At 44.1% G+C, this 16,014-nt stretch overlaps 1 protein-coding gene and 1 long non-coding RNA gene across 4 annotated transcripts in view; one reads left to right on the top strand and one right to left on the bottom strand.

Annotated features, from left to right (window-relative positions):
• The window catches only part of PLPPR1 (phospholipid phosphatase related 1), a 327,119-nt gene that overhangs the window by 266,774 nt on the left and 44,331 nt on the right, over positions 1-16,014 (bottom strand). The window contains exons 1-2 of one of the 3 annotated variants that reach the window (XM_058694747.1): positions 14,410-14,765; positions 11,383-11,470 (exon numbers count right to left, since the gene is read on the bottom strand). The exons of 1 other annotated variant lie outside the window; for it this stretch is intronic. The gene's annotated coding sequence lies outside the window, so the exon portion shown is untranslated. Of the gene's footprint in view, positions 1-11,382; positions 11,471-14,409; positions 14,766-16,014 lie in introns of those variants that run through there. One more of the 3 variants, XM_058694744.1, reaches the window with a different exon arrangement.
• LOC131491594 (uncharacterized) lies at positions 3,749-5,554 on the top strand. Its single transcript, XR_009251537.1, has 2 exons — positions 3,749-3,982; positions 5,355-5,554. It is a non-coding gene; the product is annotated as an uncharacterized LOC131491594 (long non-coding RNA).

The following is a 16,014-nucleotide window of genomic DNA, read 5'->3' on the forward strand; positions in this document are numbered from 1 at the left end:
TCTTTATGAGTTACCCTTGTCTTCATTTTATAAATGAAGCAATGAAATCTAGAGAGGTTGAGAAAACTCTCAGGTCACATAGTGAGTGAGAGATGTATCAAGGCTCAAACTCAGATTTTTTTTTTTTTTTTTAGAGAGAGAGAGCATGAGTGCACATGTTTAGGGAGGGGCAGAGGGAGAGGGAGAAGGAGAGAGAGGGAAGAGAGAGAGAGAGAGAGAGAGAGAGAGAGAGAGAGAGAGTCTTAAGCAGGCTCCACACTCAGCTCGGAGCTCACAACCATGTGATCATGACACAAGTCAAGAGCCAAAATCAAGAGTCGGATACTCAACTGACTGAGCCACCCAAGCACCCCAAACTCAGATCTTTTGATTGAAATCTCATACTTCCCAGTATATTCCACTATTTACAAATAATCTTTATGTTCTCTTTCAGGGACTGGGATGGGTATGGGCTGTGAAGTTGTCTGGGGGAGAGGGTGGGAGACATGCATTAAAGATTAGCAGCAAGAGCTGTCTAAAATGGGCAAGAGCATAGATGAAGACAAATGCAAGGAACAGGTAGCTCTGCAGAAAAGAGGCTGAAGACTGGGAAATGTCAGACAAGAAACTATGCTGGGTGAAGTCCATATGGAACAGTTGTTAAGGTGAATGCTGTGTTTCATCTCCTATAATAATGGAACCATTTTCTTTTTAATTCACATTTTAACAATATTTAAATCATGTTCATTTATAAAATATCACCCAGAAAAAAATAAATAAATAATAAAATATCACCCAGGCAATTATAATTCGATAGAATTTCCTTTCGATCACTTAAGTTATAGCCATTTCCTAAACTCAAATCAAGAAATAAATCAAAATTACTTTTGAAGAAAAAGAAAAGTTGTCAAGTTTCTTTCTGTGGTTCTATATGTTCAAAAGCAAGTTTACTTGGAACCTGAACCTACCGTAAAGGGAACTTACCATTCGTTTTAGGAAAAAGTTGGGGGGATCTAGCACCTGGAAGGGGAAAATGAGGGAAAGTCTTGGTGGGTAGAGATTTCTCTTTGCTACTAAAAAGCCAGGAAAAAATCTTGATGTAAAGTATCCTTGGGATGGCCCCTACAGACTTTCTGGAGGAACAAGAGAAAAAAGAAACCCTAATTTCATGAATTGTTCCCTTGAATCCACTAGCAACAAAGAATCTTGAATTTGAGGAAAAGGTAGAAGAACAAGAATTTATAGCAAAAGTGAGAGCTGGGAGGAGGAGAGGAGAAAGAGTCCCTCTTTGATGAAGAGTCACCCTTTGGTGAAAGACTATGGGGCATTCTATCTGCCAGATGCCTTACTAGAAAAGGCACTAGTGACCTGATAAATTCTGACTTATTCTCTAGTGACTTTACCCATCTTGTAACACCAGGCAATCAATTCACCTCATTCGGAATGTTTAGATTCCTCTTCTTTCAGTTCTTTTCCTATAAATTCTATTTTCTCCATGTATAAAGATAAAGCTTAGTTTTTTCATCTTTTGCTTCCAAATTGGCTTTTCCTTATGACTCTTACAAAGACTGATCTCTTATAAAAAGGAGTATTTTTGCTATAGAATAGCATACTCTCTTTTAACATAGCTCAACTCCAAAAATTTTACATTTCCCTTTGATTAGTTTTGGTAAGCTTCTATGTAGTTGGTGTTCAAGGGAGTGAAAACTTACACTTAAAGCAAAAGACCACAAAAAAATGTAATCATGGATCTCCAAGGAAATTCACAGGAATCAAGACCTGGGTTCATGTGTTCAGGCAACGCTGCCACACCTTGAACAGCTTCTCCAGGAGAAACTCTGGGACAACTTCAGGGCAGTCCAGTCCTTCACTGAGCTGCCTTGGTCACTGTATCCCTGATCACACAAATACAACAAACCACACAGAACACCTGTCAACATTTTACCCTGAGCCAAATCTAGTAACCAGGTGTAACCTCATATTTAAAGATTCCATGATAGCTAGATTTCCTATATAAATATACATTTCTCCCATAGTGGGTGATACATAAAAGAAGTGTTTTAGGTTTTCCAAAGGTATTTTCCTTATGGGTTCTTAATCTGTGAATCTGTGACTAATTTGCTCATTTCATTGGAGCACTATATAAATAAGTCTTTATAAAATGAAATTTGGCTTCTTTGCTCACTATTTAATTTTATCTTTTTCATGAGTTGCGCCCCTAAATCTGGCCATCTGGCCCCATATAGCTAGAGAAGAGGCCAAATGTGGCTCAATCTGGAAGAATGTTTTAAAGTTTCAAGTTGTCCACTGTAAAATGGACTCTTCTGCAGAAGTAAGTTTGCTGGTATGTGTCCTACCCACCAGCACCCCATGTGTCTGAGAGTCGCTTAACTGAGACACCTCTACCTCAATTAGAGCAATCCTCAGTGACCACCACTACCCCGCCTCGGGTCTTGTTACCAACATGCATTCCCAGATCTGCCCAGCAGATCTCTGGAGCTATCTCACATTTTTAGATTTTTTTGTCTCATCTTCTGCCTTTTGGATTTAGTGATTTCCACAGGTTTCCTAGATCCACTCTCAAGATGCCAATTATTCTTTACATTTTAATTAACTCATTTATTCAATAAATTTCAATTAAAGTTATAGAGTGTGACAGGTACTCTTCTAGGCCTTGGGGATGTAAAAAGGGAAAAGACATATAGATTCTATCATCTTGCTTACATTTTAGTAAAAGGAGGAAGATCACAAAGCAGACTAAAGACTTAAAGATGGACCAGGGAGGTCCTACATGATGAAGACATGATGTATAAAGTGGTAAGGGTGAGAGATGTAGATTTTTGCAAAGCAGGCACTCTAGACTGAGCTAACAGCAAGTACAAAATCCTGAGGTAAAAGTATGTTTGAGTTTTTTCATGCACATCAAGGTTACCTTCTCTGCACCAGCTCTCTGAATCCTGGCCAACACAGACTCAGATCCAATCAGCCTTAATCTTGAGTACATCCATTATGGTCACTCTCAAGGAGAAGGAATGCTGACAGGGAGAGGCCAGGTAGCTTCTTGTCATGTGGTATGAAAGGGGAGACCCCAGCACTGAGTGAGTGACTGGGATTCTATATACATGTCTACATCTAGGTAACCTAGCAGTAAACAAAGGAAAATGAGACTTATAGTATGTATTTAACCAGTAGTGTTTAAAAATGTTATCTTCGTGTTTGAGAAAGGCATACATTTTCATCAATTCCCAAGCATTTCTATCAAAGTAGAAAGATGCAGAGAACGAGGGCTGAGATTTATTCTTTAAAGCAGAGCTTTGATGTATTGCTCAAACCCTTCTATTTTCCCACCCCTTGCTATGCTTCTGAATTCTATGGTTCTTGGGTCAGGAGTGACTGAAGGTGATATTCTGATGAAGACCTGACAAAGTTTAGGGGTTATCTAATGATGTATATTTTTAGCTTCTTGGTTTAAGTCTTAATTTCCAAACAAACAAACAAACAAACAAACAAATGGAGGTTAAAGTGTTGTGGAAGAAAATGGGACAACCCAGGATTTTAAAGCTTGATATCCAGGTGGTTCTGAGGACTATTCAATCATGTACGTGTAATAAATAATGAATAATAGTAGCTACAATGTCCTTAGCCCTTATTATGTTCTAAACTCTATGTTAGTGGCAAGTAATTTATTTATTCCTTACAAAATCTCTTCCAGGGCAGCAAGGTGCTTTTATTGCCCCCATCTCACAGAGGAGAGACCTGAGTCTTTGAAGGACAAAGGGAGGGGCCTGACATCACAATGCCAGTGAATGGCAGAGCTGGGACTGGAACCCAGCTCCCTCTGTCTGCACAGCCCAAGCTATTGGCCCACCACAGGAGCCTGCCTCCATAGCAATGAAAAATAATTGGAGTATTTAAGAATCAGAGTTTTACTGATGCTCCCATTATGAAGAAAAAATCATCACTTACTATAAGGAAGAGTTCCTGCCTTGATTAAAGTTGGCAGGTAAAATTTACTTATTTTGGAACTCATTCGTTAAGGTTCAAGATGGCAAGAAATGAAACTGAAAAATTAATCTCTGCTAAAATGTTTATAGAAGAATACGCTCCCTAGGAACATGGTACCATCTCACCTCAATGTTAGGGTCAGATGTTGCCAAACTTCAAAGTGTTAGTAAAGTGGGAGAATATCAGGCCAGGGAGGAGAAGGTAGAGCTTGAGCAGTGGTTACATGGGCAGAGGGGAGTGAGGATAGGGATACAGTCTCAGCAGCAGCTTGTAGGTGAGAATATTTACAGAAAGCATGAGGCACAATTTGCTAGGGATTCATTGCTCAAGCTAGTGTTTATGAAGTGAGTTCCCTTGTTCCCTCTTCCAGATGTGAGGGTTGTTTTGCAGTCAGGTATAATGGAAGCGGCACTGCCTTTCTAGGCTAGAAACCAGCTTGTCATGCCAGCCTCTCCAATCGCTGTGGGACCCTGGAGAAGTCGGTGAACCTCAACAGACCCTTTTCTCATCTAAAAATAAAAATAAGACAATTGGAATAGACTATCCCTTCCAGCAATTGTGTGAATCAAGGAGAATTTACAGCTGTTGCCATTCATTAAGTTCCAATTAAGTCACCTCATTATTTTATCTCTTGCTAGATAGAAGAAAAGCTCATGGTAGAGTAGGTGGCTCCTAGAAGGAGCTAAGAAAATATCTGCTCACTGACTGTATCTACAAAATATACATGCAGACAAATGGCCAAAGAACCCTAGGCTATGTCAGAGGAGCTCTATTTTAGGATGGAAAGTGGCACTCACCCTTCGCGCACAACAGTACTATTTACCAGATGCTTACTAACCTAAAATGTGCTTTTGTTTAGAATCATAACTAAAATTAAATGGCAAAATAGTATGTAAAGTATAATCTCACCTTTAAAAAAATGAGAAAAAAAGAACAACATATGTAAATGTTAATGGACCAAAAATGTTGGGGGCTCATACACTAAACAATTGACAGTGTTTTTCTGGAAAAGAGATTGGAGTAGAAATAAGACTGATTTTTACTTTCCATGCCATGCACTTCATTACATCTGCATTTTGTATAACATTATAGTACATATATAATTGTTTACGTTTTAGATTGCTAAAATACTCTAATTGTTCCAAACTAATCTGGCCAGGAACTGCTTGTGTCACATTTTACATGTCAGCCTATGTTAAAAACTAAACCCAAAAGATTTTCTCAAACCTAGAGATGCTGCCTTGCTTTTCACACTGCAGGAAAACACACACACACACACACACACACACACACACACACACACACAGAATGTTTTTTTCCAGTTAACACAAGTGTGAATGAAAAGGTCTTACTTTTTTTTTTTCTTTCAGTTCCTGTGACCCCCAGGAGAGAAGGCTGTGGGCTGATTATTAGAGCATTTTAGTGTGTGGGTTTGCCTGGAAGCAATAGCCAGCAAAGGCTGGAAGATGGGAATAACGATAAAGCATGCTCAGCTTGTAGAGCTCTGAGCTGAACAGCATTACTCTCGACCAGATTTCATTTCTTGTTAATTATATCCGATTCCACTTGAGTATGGATTTCATTGAATTTAAAACGTTGGGAGTGGGGGTCACTGCTCCATGCTATTCATCAGAAACATCAATAAAAAGAGCACCCCAGAAACCCTTGACCATCAGCTGTGCAAATACATTACCCCTCATTGTGACGGATTTGCTCCAGTAATTATGATCGCCTTTTCTTCAGTCTGTGTCTGTGAGCATTTCTAGAACACTTGATGCCATAATGCCCAAAGAAAAAGCCCCTTCTGACATAATGGAGGCAATATGAAATATGTGTTTTCACGTCATGTAAAAATTTATGACATTCACACAAAGAGGGGAATTTATTTCCTGTGCATATGCATCTCTGCTTTCTGTTGCTATTGATGAATGGAAAAAGATAAATGTACCATAGACGGAGGAAATAACGCAGGGAGGGGCTGACTGCTGACTTCTATCCAGTGAATCCAGACAAGCTGCCGAAGGCCTGCGCCCCGAGGCCCTGATGATGGCGGAAGGGGGTGGGGTGATCTCTCACCCCAAGTCTTTGAGAATCAGGATGAAGTGAATGAGCACAGGCCTTGAACTCAGACCTATGTTTGGATCCAGCTATCGCTTTGAAAGCTTAGGAAAGCTAACTGGCCTTTGCTCAGCTGTCAAATGAGATACTAATATCTAGTCCTGCATGAAGAAACTAATGAAATAATATATGTAAAGCCTCTTCTATACTCCATGGTAGTGCCTTGCATGGTACTTAGTAGATATCTCCTCAAAATTTCCTCCCTTTAATTCTTTTTCTCATCTCTATTAATAGTTCTTTTCCTTCCTTTCCTAATTTTTTGGCAGAAATGGCCAAGGGGTTTTTTTGCTTTGTTTTTTTGTTTTTAACCTTCTGACCTCAAATCTTCAAAACAGGCCAGCAGTACCATAAGCCAAAACCAGCCAAGCTAATGGGTAGAATAATTTTCTTTTTTCCATCTTCGGTCTTTGAAAAATTCAAAAATATAGACATATATTAACAACAACATAAACTTATAAATGAAGATAATCTTCACATTGTCCTTAGCCCTGAGACAGACAGATGATAGGTAGATAGAGCTTTTATTCAAACTTCATTTTTTCCTTTTGGCCGAGCTTTATACTGTGAATGTAATGCTTACTAATTAGCAGATCAGCCAGGCCATAAAATGTTTATTAACAGCTCCCACCACCATGTTGAGTGGTGTTTCCTTTGATATTTTCAATTAGGGCCCATGCCATACAAAGTGTAACTACATTCTTACACTAGTGTTGGAAGGCTATGAAATATTCTCTCTCTTACTTTGTGGAAGGGCAGAGCTGAAACCAGGGTGAGGCCAGTAGGGCACTTGCATTGAGGACAAAATTGAGAGGGGAGCCAAAAAATTCAGTAACCAAGATAAACAATATTTTAATGCAATTTTAAAAAAAATATGGGGTGCCTGGGTGGCTCAGTCGGTTGAGCGTCCAACTTTGGCTCAGGTCATGATCTCATGGTTCATGAGTTTGAGCCCCACGTCAGGATCTGTGCTGACATCTCAGAGTCTGGAGCCTGCTTCGGATTCTGTGTCTCCCTCTCTCTCTTCCCTCCCCCACACTTGCAGTCTGTCTCTCTCTAAAAAATAAATAAACACTAATAAAAATTTTTAATTGCAATATATGCAAAAAAATTCCATGACGAACAAAACATCAACATTTTAAACAAAGATAGGAATAGACCATGCACTTGCATAACCCTGTCCCCCTCAGCTCACCCTAATCCAGGCCTTGGGTAGGCCCTGTATCTGAAATCAGTAACTGGCGTTCTGGTCCCAGTCCTCACATTACTTAGCTACATGGCCTCAGATGAGTCACTGAACCTCTCTGGTTCTCAGTTTCCTCATCTTGTTTCACTTGGAAGTCTGATTAGAAACCTTTCAGCAACACTGTGAACTTGCAAATTCTATGGTTTTCTATAACATGAAGCTTCATTATTGGAGCATCAGCAATGACTCACAAGGACAAGATTCATTCACTGCGCCAGCCATCCAATCCAAAATGTTTACTGAGCAATTACTATGTTACAAGTGCTATGTTAGGTGATGAAAATACAAAGTTAAGGGCTACAGAAACACATGGAAAGGGAAGCCAACCCTAGTGCTAAAAGGCCAGGACCACCTTCCCTAGGAAGAGATTCTGTCCTAAAGGACTAAAGGAGTTAGGCAGGGAAGGCAAGGATGGAGTTGCAGAAAAGGAGAACAACATGGCCAAAGACCTGAAGGTAACAAAGAAAAATTTGGCTGGAGAACCTTAAGTGTAGTATGGGTGGTATTTAGTATAAATGGGGTGGATGAAACAAACAAAAACCAGTCTTTGATTACAGAGCAGTAATGAAAGTACAAGCCAGTATAGGACAGTGTAAGAATATAATGAAGAGTGTAATGCAAAGAGTGCTGGGTTATGGTCAGACCCGGGTTCCAGGCACTGCTCTGCTGCAAATTAGCTAGATAGCAGGGCTTCCATTTCCACTGGGATGCTGTTTTAGAACACACCATGAACTTTTCCATAAAGAAGGGAGGCTTTTAATTCCCAAGGATTATTGGAAATCTCACATCTGAGATATTTAGAGTTTACACCCTCAGTACCAAAGAGGTGCTATAATTAATATACGTAGTCACTTCCTTGCAAACAATTTGCTAAACAGCTACGTCGCTGTTGTGTGATGCCTGTGAGCCTGAAGAAGGCTGGGATCAGCCTGAGGCAAACAAACTTTCATCTTTCCCAGACAGGCACGAGAACAAGGCAAGTAGGCAAATGTGCTGGGCAGACACCCCCAGCACGCAGCTACTCCACCTAGGCTTATGACAGGTGGAGCTGCTCTGTTGTTGCCAAATTTGTGTCTGCTGATTTAATTCCGGCACTTAGGAAGACAGGATTAGAGCCAACTACTTTATAACCCAACCCAAATAATTTTTTTTTAATGAGCGCCAAAGCACACCATCACTAATAACGTCAAAGCTTTATGTTTGTAACCTCACTGTAGTCACACACAATACCTACTATATGTTGAGCACTTACTCTATGCCTGGCTTTACAAATATTAACTAATTCCCGCAATTCTATGTGATGGGTCAAGATGGTTATAGACACCTTACAGACAAGTGTAATTTGAAGCACCAAGAAGTAAACTATGTGCCCAAAGTCACACAGTTGAGGGGCTGAGCGAAAATTCAAAACAGCCTGTCTGACTCCCAAGTCTGTACTCTCAGCCACCTTGCTACCTAAACAAGTTCATCATCCTGTGCGGCCAAGTGACACCCTTAGAGTACGACACTCAAGGATCTGGATTCTCTGGGCTGTAGCAAGCACCTCAGTCATTTAGTTATGGGGAAGGAGAGCACATTCTACATCCCTCCTCAAATCCATCCTCTTATGTTCGTAGAAAGAGGTGTCCTTCCTTCTCTCCTCTCTTGCTCTCATTTCCCACACCTTTTGTTCTCATTGGACACCAGCTCCCCTCGCCAGCTCCCCCTCGATAAAAACTGCATTTGAGGTTCACTGCTCCTTCTCCCTTTGGCCCCATAATTCTTCCCCCACCAGACTTCATAAATGACTGATAGGTTCACCTTGCCTGGATCTTCTTACCTCCCGTTCCCCACTCAAGCCCAGAAATATGGCTTCTGAACACACTGCTGTACTAACACTGCTTTCCTAATGGTCACAGTGAACCCCTTTTCATCGTCTTTTTTCAGTTCCCTACTTTCAATCTTTTCAACGTCTCTGCACTTAAAATCATCCTGGTAATTTACATACTTGATGAGGAGAGACACTTTGTAGGATTATTAAAATTTAGGGCACCTGGGTGGCTCAGTCGTAAAGCATCTGACTTTGGCTCAGGTCATGATCTCACAGTTTGTGAGTTTGAGTCCTACATCAGGTGAGCTCGAGCCCTGCTTCAGGTGAACATGAACCCCGTTTTGGGTAAAACACGAGCCCTGCTTCAGATGAGCCCCACTTCCCTCTCTCTCTCCCTCTCTCTCTCTCTCCCCCCCTCACTCACTTGTGCCCTCTTTCTCTCTCTTTCAAAAGAAAAAAATTAGACCTGATTCTGCCACGTACTAGCTTGGTAACTTTGGACAAGCTACAGAACTGTCTATGGTACTTGTTGCTCTCCCGCATCCCTAAATTTTGCTAAATGCGGAGACTTACTCTGGCTCTATGATCTCCTGCTCTCTCCATCCTCCCTTAATAAAAATAATAGCTGGGAGGCCAGGGTGACTCTGTTGGTTGCACATCTGACTCTTGATTTCGGCTCGGGCCAGGATCCCAGGGTTGTGGGATCAATCCTCGCATTGGGCTCTGCGCTGAGGATGGAGCATGCCTGAAATTCTCTCTCTCTCTCCCTCTGCCCCTCTCCCCCACTCATGCTCTCTCACTCTCAAATAAAATAAAATAAAATAAAATAAATAATAAAAAATAAAAACAATAGTTGGCATTTACTGTGAAATCACTACACCCTGGGATCTGTACTATGTGCTTTCCAGGATGTTCCAGTGCCACCCCAAAATCAATTTCCACAACGTGGCATTACGCCTTTCACTTTTCTGAGCTAACCTCTCTCCCCATTCTTCTGCCACCACCCACCCAAAGGTCAAACAAAAATGCTATCTTTGATACTCCTTCTCTTTCACCTCCTACAGTCAACTGAAAACAAATTGTCACGTTTTTATCTGTTCTGATATCTCTTATTGGGATTTTAAGATTGGCGCTCAATATGCTTGGGTTTGGTTCAGTAAGGGACCCATTTCCTAGGGCTGCATGGTTAGAACATGGGTTGTCTGGCCCTCCTCCCAGGATGCCAAGATGCTATGAGCTCTTTAAATGAGACCCTGTGCCTTACAAACTCCCTAGCTCCAGACTATCTGAAAAGTTTGAGCATACCACATGAAGTCAGCAAATTCTGACAAGTAAGGGGGAAGGAAAGGGGAATTCACATTCACTGCCAGCCTACTATGAATCAGGAACTATGCTAAGTGCCATTGCTTCCAAGATGGGCTGATGCTATACTATCTTAAACATAAAAAGTGTGATGTCACAATGCCACTTTTTATTGGCACTTCATAGGAAAGTTCTTTAGAGAGGTAGTCTCCCTGGATCATTTTGTCACTGACCTCCCAAAGGATGATCACCTTGGGGAAATGGAAGTCATGATTTAGCTTCTACTATTCTAATGCAAAAAAAAAAAAAAAATCACCTCATGACCAGCTTTCTCATTCACTGATTTAATCTTTCATTCAACAAATATTTAATGACCCCTACTCTGTACCAAGACTGTGATGAATGCTGGAGATGCAGTTGTGAATACCTTTCCCTCAAAATACAGGAAGGAGAGCCACACAAGTGAGTGCTGGGGAAGTGAAGGGGAGCATGGGTGCACGCGGCAGGAGGCTCTTCCTCAGATGAGCAGGATTTACTTTTTTCACTTGCCTCCCAGAGAGCATCTCTTCCTCTCCACCCCTATTGCCACCATCCTCGTCATTTCCACAATACGCTCCCTGCCTCCAGTCTCACCGCCTCCAATCCATCCTCCACATTGTGGTCACAAGCATCTTTCTCGCATGGAAATCTGATCATGTCTCAAACTTTCCTTTGAACTCTCTCCTAGCCTTTTGGATAAAACTGAAGCTCTTTGGCTTGGGATATTTCCATTCACACTTGATGTCTGGCCTGCTGGTTGGCCACTCCATGGAGCCAAGAACCCACTTCTCTTGCTGCAGCCACACAGAACTACTTCCAGTTCTCACATAGTTTTTCCTGCCTGGAAAGCCCTTCTTTTCTCCTTGTCCTTCAAGACTCAGCTCACCTCAACCTCCCAAAGAAACCTTCTTGATCTTCTCGGCCTCCTTAGGTGGATGCCCTCCTTTTGTGCTTTCATAGCATCCTGGGCATATCTGTATCCAAACACAGAATTAGTTGTCAATTAATGTCACCCAGCTGCTGTTCATCTCTGTATTCATACTCCAGCACCCTGTGCTCTAGCCACTTGGGACGGTTTACAGTTACCCTAACTCATCAGGCACTTTCACACATTTCCTCTGCCTGGAATGTCCTTCCTATCCTTTCCTACCTGGTAGAAGACCATTCATTTTCAAAAATATCTCAAGTCACCCAAGGGGAAAAACAAACAAACACACACTGTATACTCCTGGTACTCTATTTACCCTATAATTATAACAGTTAAACAGACTGCACCATAGTTAGCTAATTGCCTATTTCCCCTGCCTTGAAAGCTGGGACTATTTTTTACTTCCTTGTAGTCTTTTTTGCCCCCAGCCTCCAGTACATAAGAAGTGCTGATGTGTATTTTCTAAATGTTGAGAAAATCCAGGAGGGAGGATTGAGTATACAGCATACATGTTAAGAACTCACTGTGTAGTAGTATAGAGGTATCCTACTCCCTCATTATTTCATGTGTGTTAATCTTAACAACTAGATCATAAACTCTTTGAGGCCCAGAACTATGTTATATATTTTTATATGACTTCCAATGCTAAATATGGGATAGGTGGTCAATAAATGCTTGTAAATAGAATCTGAATATAATCAAAATGAACTGAGGTTGCAGAGGTAGGAAGAGGAAATATATCATAAAGAGAGAAAATAGAACCCTAGTAAAAAAGCAAAAAAAAAAAATTTAAATCTTTCCTTGCCAAGTTTTGCAAAGAAAATGAGAATGTTCACTGTGAAATAAAAAGGACATATGCTGATAATTACATTTAAACCCCCTTCATGCCAATATCAACTTGAAAATATTTCTGGAGAGGTCTTTTCTTCACTAGTTGTTTTAGGAAATAAAAAGCTTTCAGATTTTTATCTCACTAAATGCTTTTTAAAAATCATAAAAGCTGTATGGAAGTGTTGAATCACTATATTGTACACCCTAAATTAATATTACACTGTATGTTAACTGACTGGAATTTGAATAAAAACTTTTTTAAAAAATCATAAAAGCAAAACTGTTTTAATAATATGGATGCATCCCTTTCTTTAATAATATGTATGCATCCCCGCTTTTTTTTTTTTTTTTTTTTTTTGCTTTCTCAAAAACTTCTTCACCTTTGGCTATGTTGACTTGTGAGTCAAAATCTCTTTTATCTGTGAATTTGCTCAATTAGTTTCATGTATATTATGCTCTCTTCCACTTCAAAGAAGCTACAAAATGTTAAAAATAAAAATTTAAAAAGGTCCCCAGAGCAGCAGAGACATGGCCTCCACCAGAACTCTCTGACAACTCATAGTCTCAAGTTCTGGATCTGAGCTTCTAGTGTTTTCTTCTGTCAGCATCAGCTTGGCTTCCAGGTTCCCCACACTCTCCTCTTCCAAGGCTTTTGGAGTACAGAGGAACAAAAACTATACCTGTCCACACATCCCACCTCCCAGATAGAAACAAAAGGTCAAGATGGAGAAACTTTCACACATGGCACTCTCTAGACTCAAAGACCTAACTTGTGATTGTGCTAAAGGTTAGCGCAGGAATAACCAAGTCTTTTTTACTCCAGATGTGACATTCCAGAAATCTCCATATTAGAGTCCCATCCATGAGGGGGCGGGGGGGGGGCGGGGGGAAGCCACCATCCATAGAAGTAGAAGGGGTATATGAATTCAGTGAAGCCGGCAGAGTACCTTGCCTCACACTGGACCTCTTCCTGCCTTAATTAGCTTCTAGTCACTCCTCTCCTAAATAGCCATCGTCTGTCACTCTTTCAGTCCCCTTTGTCCCAGTCCTGGACTCCTCAAACGCTGACTCAGTCTCTGCTGTTTCAAAGGGCCATTAGATTTGAGGCGATTCCCAGGTGCCGGCCCGCGCTCTGCGCTCTGAGGCCCCGCCCCAACCGGGCTGGCATTTTTAGGAAATCCTTTTTCTGAGGACCTCTTCCCCGGGACCTAAGAGATACTCAGAACGGTGTCTTTCCACCAGCCAGATTACCAAACTGCAAAGAATCTCTCCCACGAAAGAGGTTAAAAGGGAAAACGATAGCCCCCACAAAGAAAAATAACCCAGAATCCTCCACATATTCCACCTGTGTGTGTGTCATAAAACCCCAGGGCAAAAATAAAGCCCCAGCCTCCTCCAGCTGCAGCAGCCGCCACCGCAGCCCCAACCCAGCTCCCAGTGCCGCCGCCTTGGTGTGCGTGAAGACAGCACCTTCCCGGGGGAGGAGAGATCCCGGCGCCCGGCGTTTCCAGGAGGTGATTATGGCAAGCCTTTCAGTAACTCATCATTCAATCCCGCACTGACCCGAGCCTCACCCCGGCGCCTCTGGCACTGGCGCTGAGTGGGAAAGGCAAAGGCTACCCCTGCAGTTCTCCAGGTGTACACCCGCCACACATACACTACGATGCGCCTAGGGTGCGTGGTTGGGGCGGGATGACAGGTGCCCACGCCTGAGGGGAAATCAAAGGCGACGCTTACAGCCGGGGTGAGAAATCCCAACCCCCGCCCGGGCTGGAGGACTTGGCACCAGCTACCTGCAGGGCGCCCCCGCCCGCACGCCGGCTCCCGTCGCAGCCACGAAGGCAGCCAGGAGGGTGGAACCGGACGGAGGGAGCCTCCACGCCCCCTTTGTCTCCACGTTTCCCAAATGACAGGGGAGGAAAGTTTACGAGCAGGGAGGGTGTAGCTTTCTGCTGGGTCCATCTGACACCTCGCAGGAGGCGACCCTTCCCGGGGTCGCCCTCTCCCCCTGCACGTCCCGGGCGCCGCCTTCTTCTGCACCTGGAAACCCGCAAGACGGGTTTGGGCCACCTGCTCCGCCGAGTCCGGCGGGGAGCCTGGCCCCCGACGCCCCGGCGTCCCGGAGCCGCCTGAGGCTGCGGGCGCCCCACTCACCTCTCGTGGCGGAGCGTCCTCCCGCGCGCCCTACTGGGCAGTCCCGCTGCTGGAGGCGAGGTGCATTCAGTCGGCGGCCGGAGACACGCTCCCCAGGCTCTGCTGCATTCCGCCTGCGTGGGAGAGAGAGCGCGCGGCGCGGGCGTGTACGAGTGTGTGTTTGTGCGAGTGTGTGTGTATGTGTGTGTGAGTGCGGGTGTGTGAGTGTGTGCGCGCACGCGTGGGGGGGGGGCGCGGGATCACAGATCCTCCTCTGCGCACATCCCGCGCTCTGCCTCCTCCTCCGCCTCCTCTTCGCGCTGCCGCTAGCAGAGGGTCCAGGTTTCAGGATCTCCTGTTTGTTTAATGAAAGGAAGGAGCAAAAGGCTGGCGGGGAGGGGGTAGCGGGGGGGGGGGGGGGTGGAGGGCACCGGGCTGCGCATGCTCAGAGAGGGACATCGAGCGCTCACTCCAGAGCGCTGGCAGAGGGAGGCGAGCGAGCTGCGGGTTGAAGCGGGCAAGACTGCGCCCACCCGAGCAGCAGGGGGCTCGGCGGGGTTCCCGGAAGGCAGCCGGGAAACCCGACCGCAAAGGTGCGCGGTTCGCGGGAACTCCCTGCGCCTGCGGTGCGGGAAGCCGGTGGCGGGATCCCGACCCATCCTCGGAGACCGCTTCAGGAACCGCTAACGCCGGGTTCTCGTCTCCGAGTGTGTGCAGTGCTTGCGCCGGGGTTCCTGGCAGCGCTCTCCTGCCTCTGTGCCGCGGGGGACCGTGGTGGTCTCCCCCGAGGTCCAGAAGGAACCACAGGCAGCAGGTCGCACCCTGAACTGAAATGAGTTTCCAGGTCTGTGCTTCTTCCTTCCCCTCCCAACTTCACTCTGAAGAGCAGAAAAAGGCAACTGTCTATTCGAGTCCCAAAACAGGTTTGATGGGGCCAGGGCAGGGAAGGTACACAAAAACCCTCTTCCAAAGAACAAAGCAGGGGGTAGGAGGATGAGTCTCCTAGGGCTCCATATTCAGCCTCCGTTGGTGATAAGGCTAGAAGGAGGAGACATTTGCCCTATTCAAGAAGGCCAAAAGAACAATAGATCCATTGTCCCCCTTGCCTCCAGTGCCAAAGCATTCTTCCTGAGTGGGAATTCTGGCTACTTGGTAAAGTGGAAGAAGTGTCAACACGAAGAGAGTCCAGTGAGAGAACCTGAGCCCTCTAGGGCCATGGCACGGTAACCTGAGGCCAGGGGAGAGGCTGGGTGAGAGGCTTTGCGGGTGGAGTGGAAACTCTTCTTGGGTGAGACTGTTCTAAGAGCAAAACAAGCCAGTTGGTTAGGACCCATTCAAGAGCTTCCATTTTCAACCTCCTTCCTGTTTAATCCCCCCCCCCCCTTTCTCTCCTACAGAAGAAAAGACATCCCAAGCAGGGAACTCCTTATAAATATATTATTACCTCCTGTTTATTCATTTTTGGTCTCTCCAGAAAAGGACTACATTTTGGTCATCCCAGCTTTGGAGGGACAGAAGACAGTCTACTCTGTGCAAGTCTTTTCCAAGCTTTCATTAAAGATCACCTCTGAGCATTTCTATGAAGCCTGAGTGAGCAGATGCCTACTTGCTGAACTCTGACCCCTG

The sequence above is a fragment of the Neofelis nebulosa genome, chromosome 12, assembly GCF_028018385.1.
Source record: "Neofelis nebulosa isolate mNeoNeb1 chromosome 12, mNeoNeb1.pri, whole genome shotgun sequence".
NCBI lineage: Eukaryota > Metazoa > Chordata > Mammalia > Carnivora > Felidae > Neofelis > Neofelis nebulosa.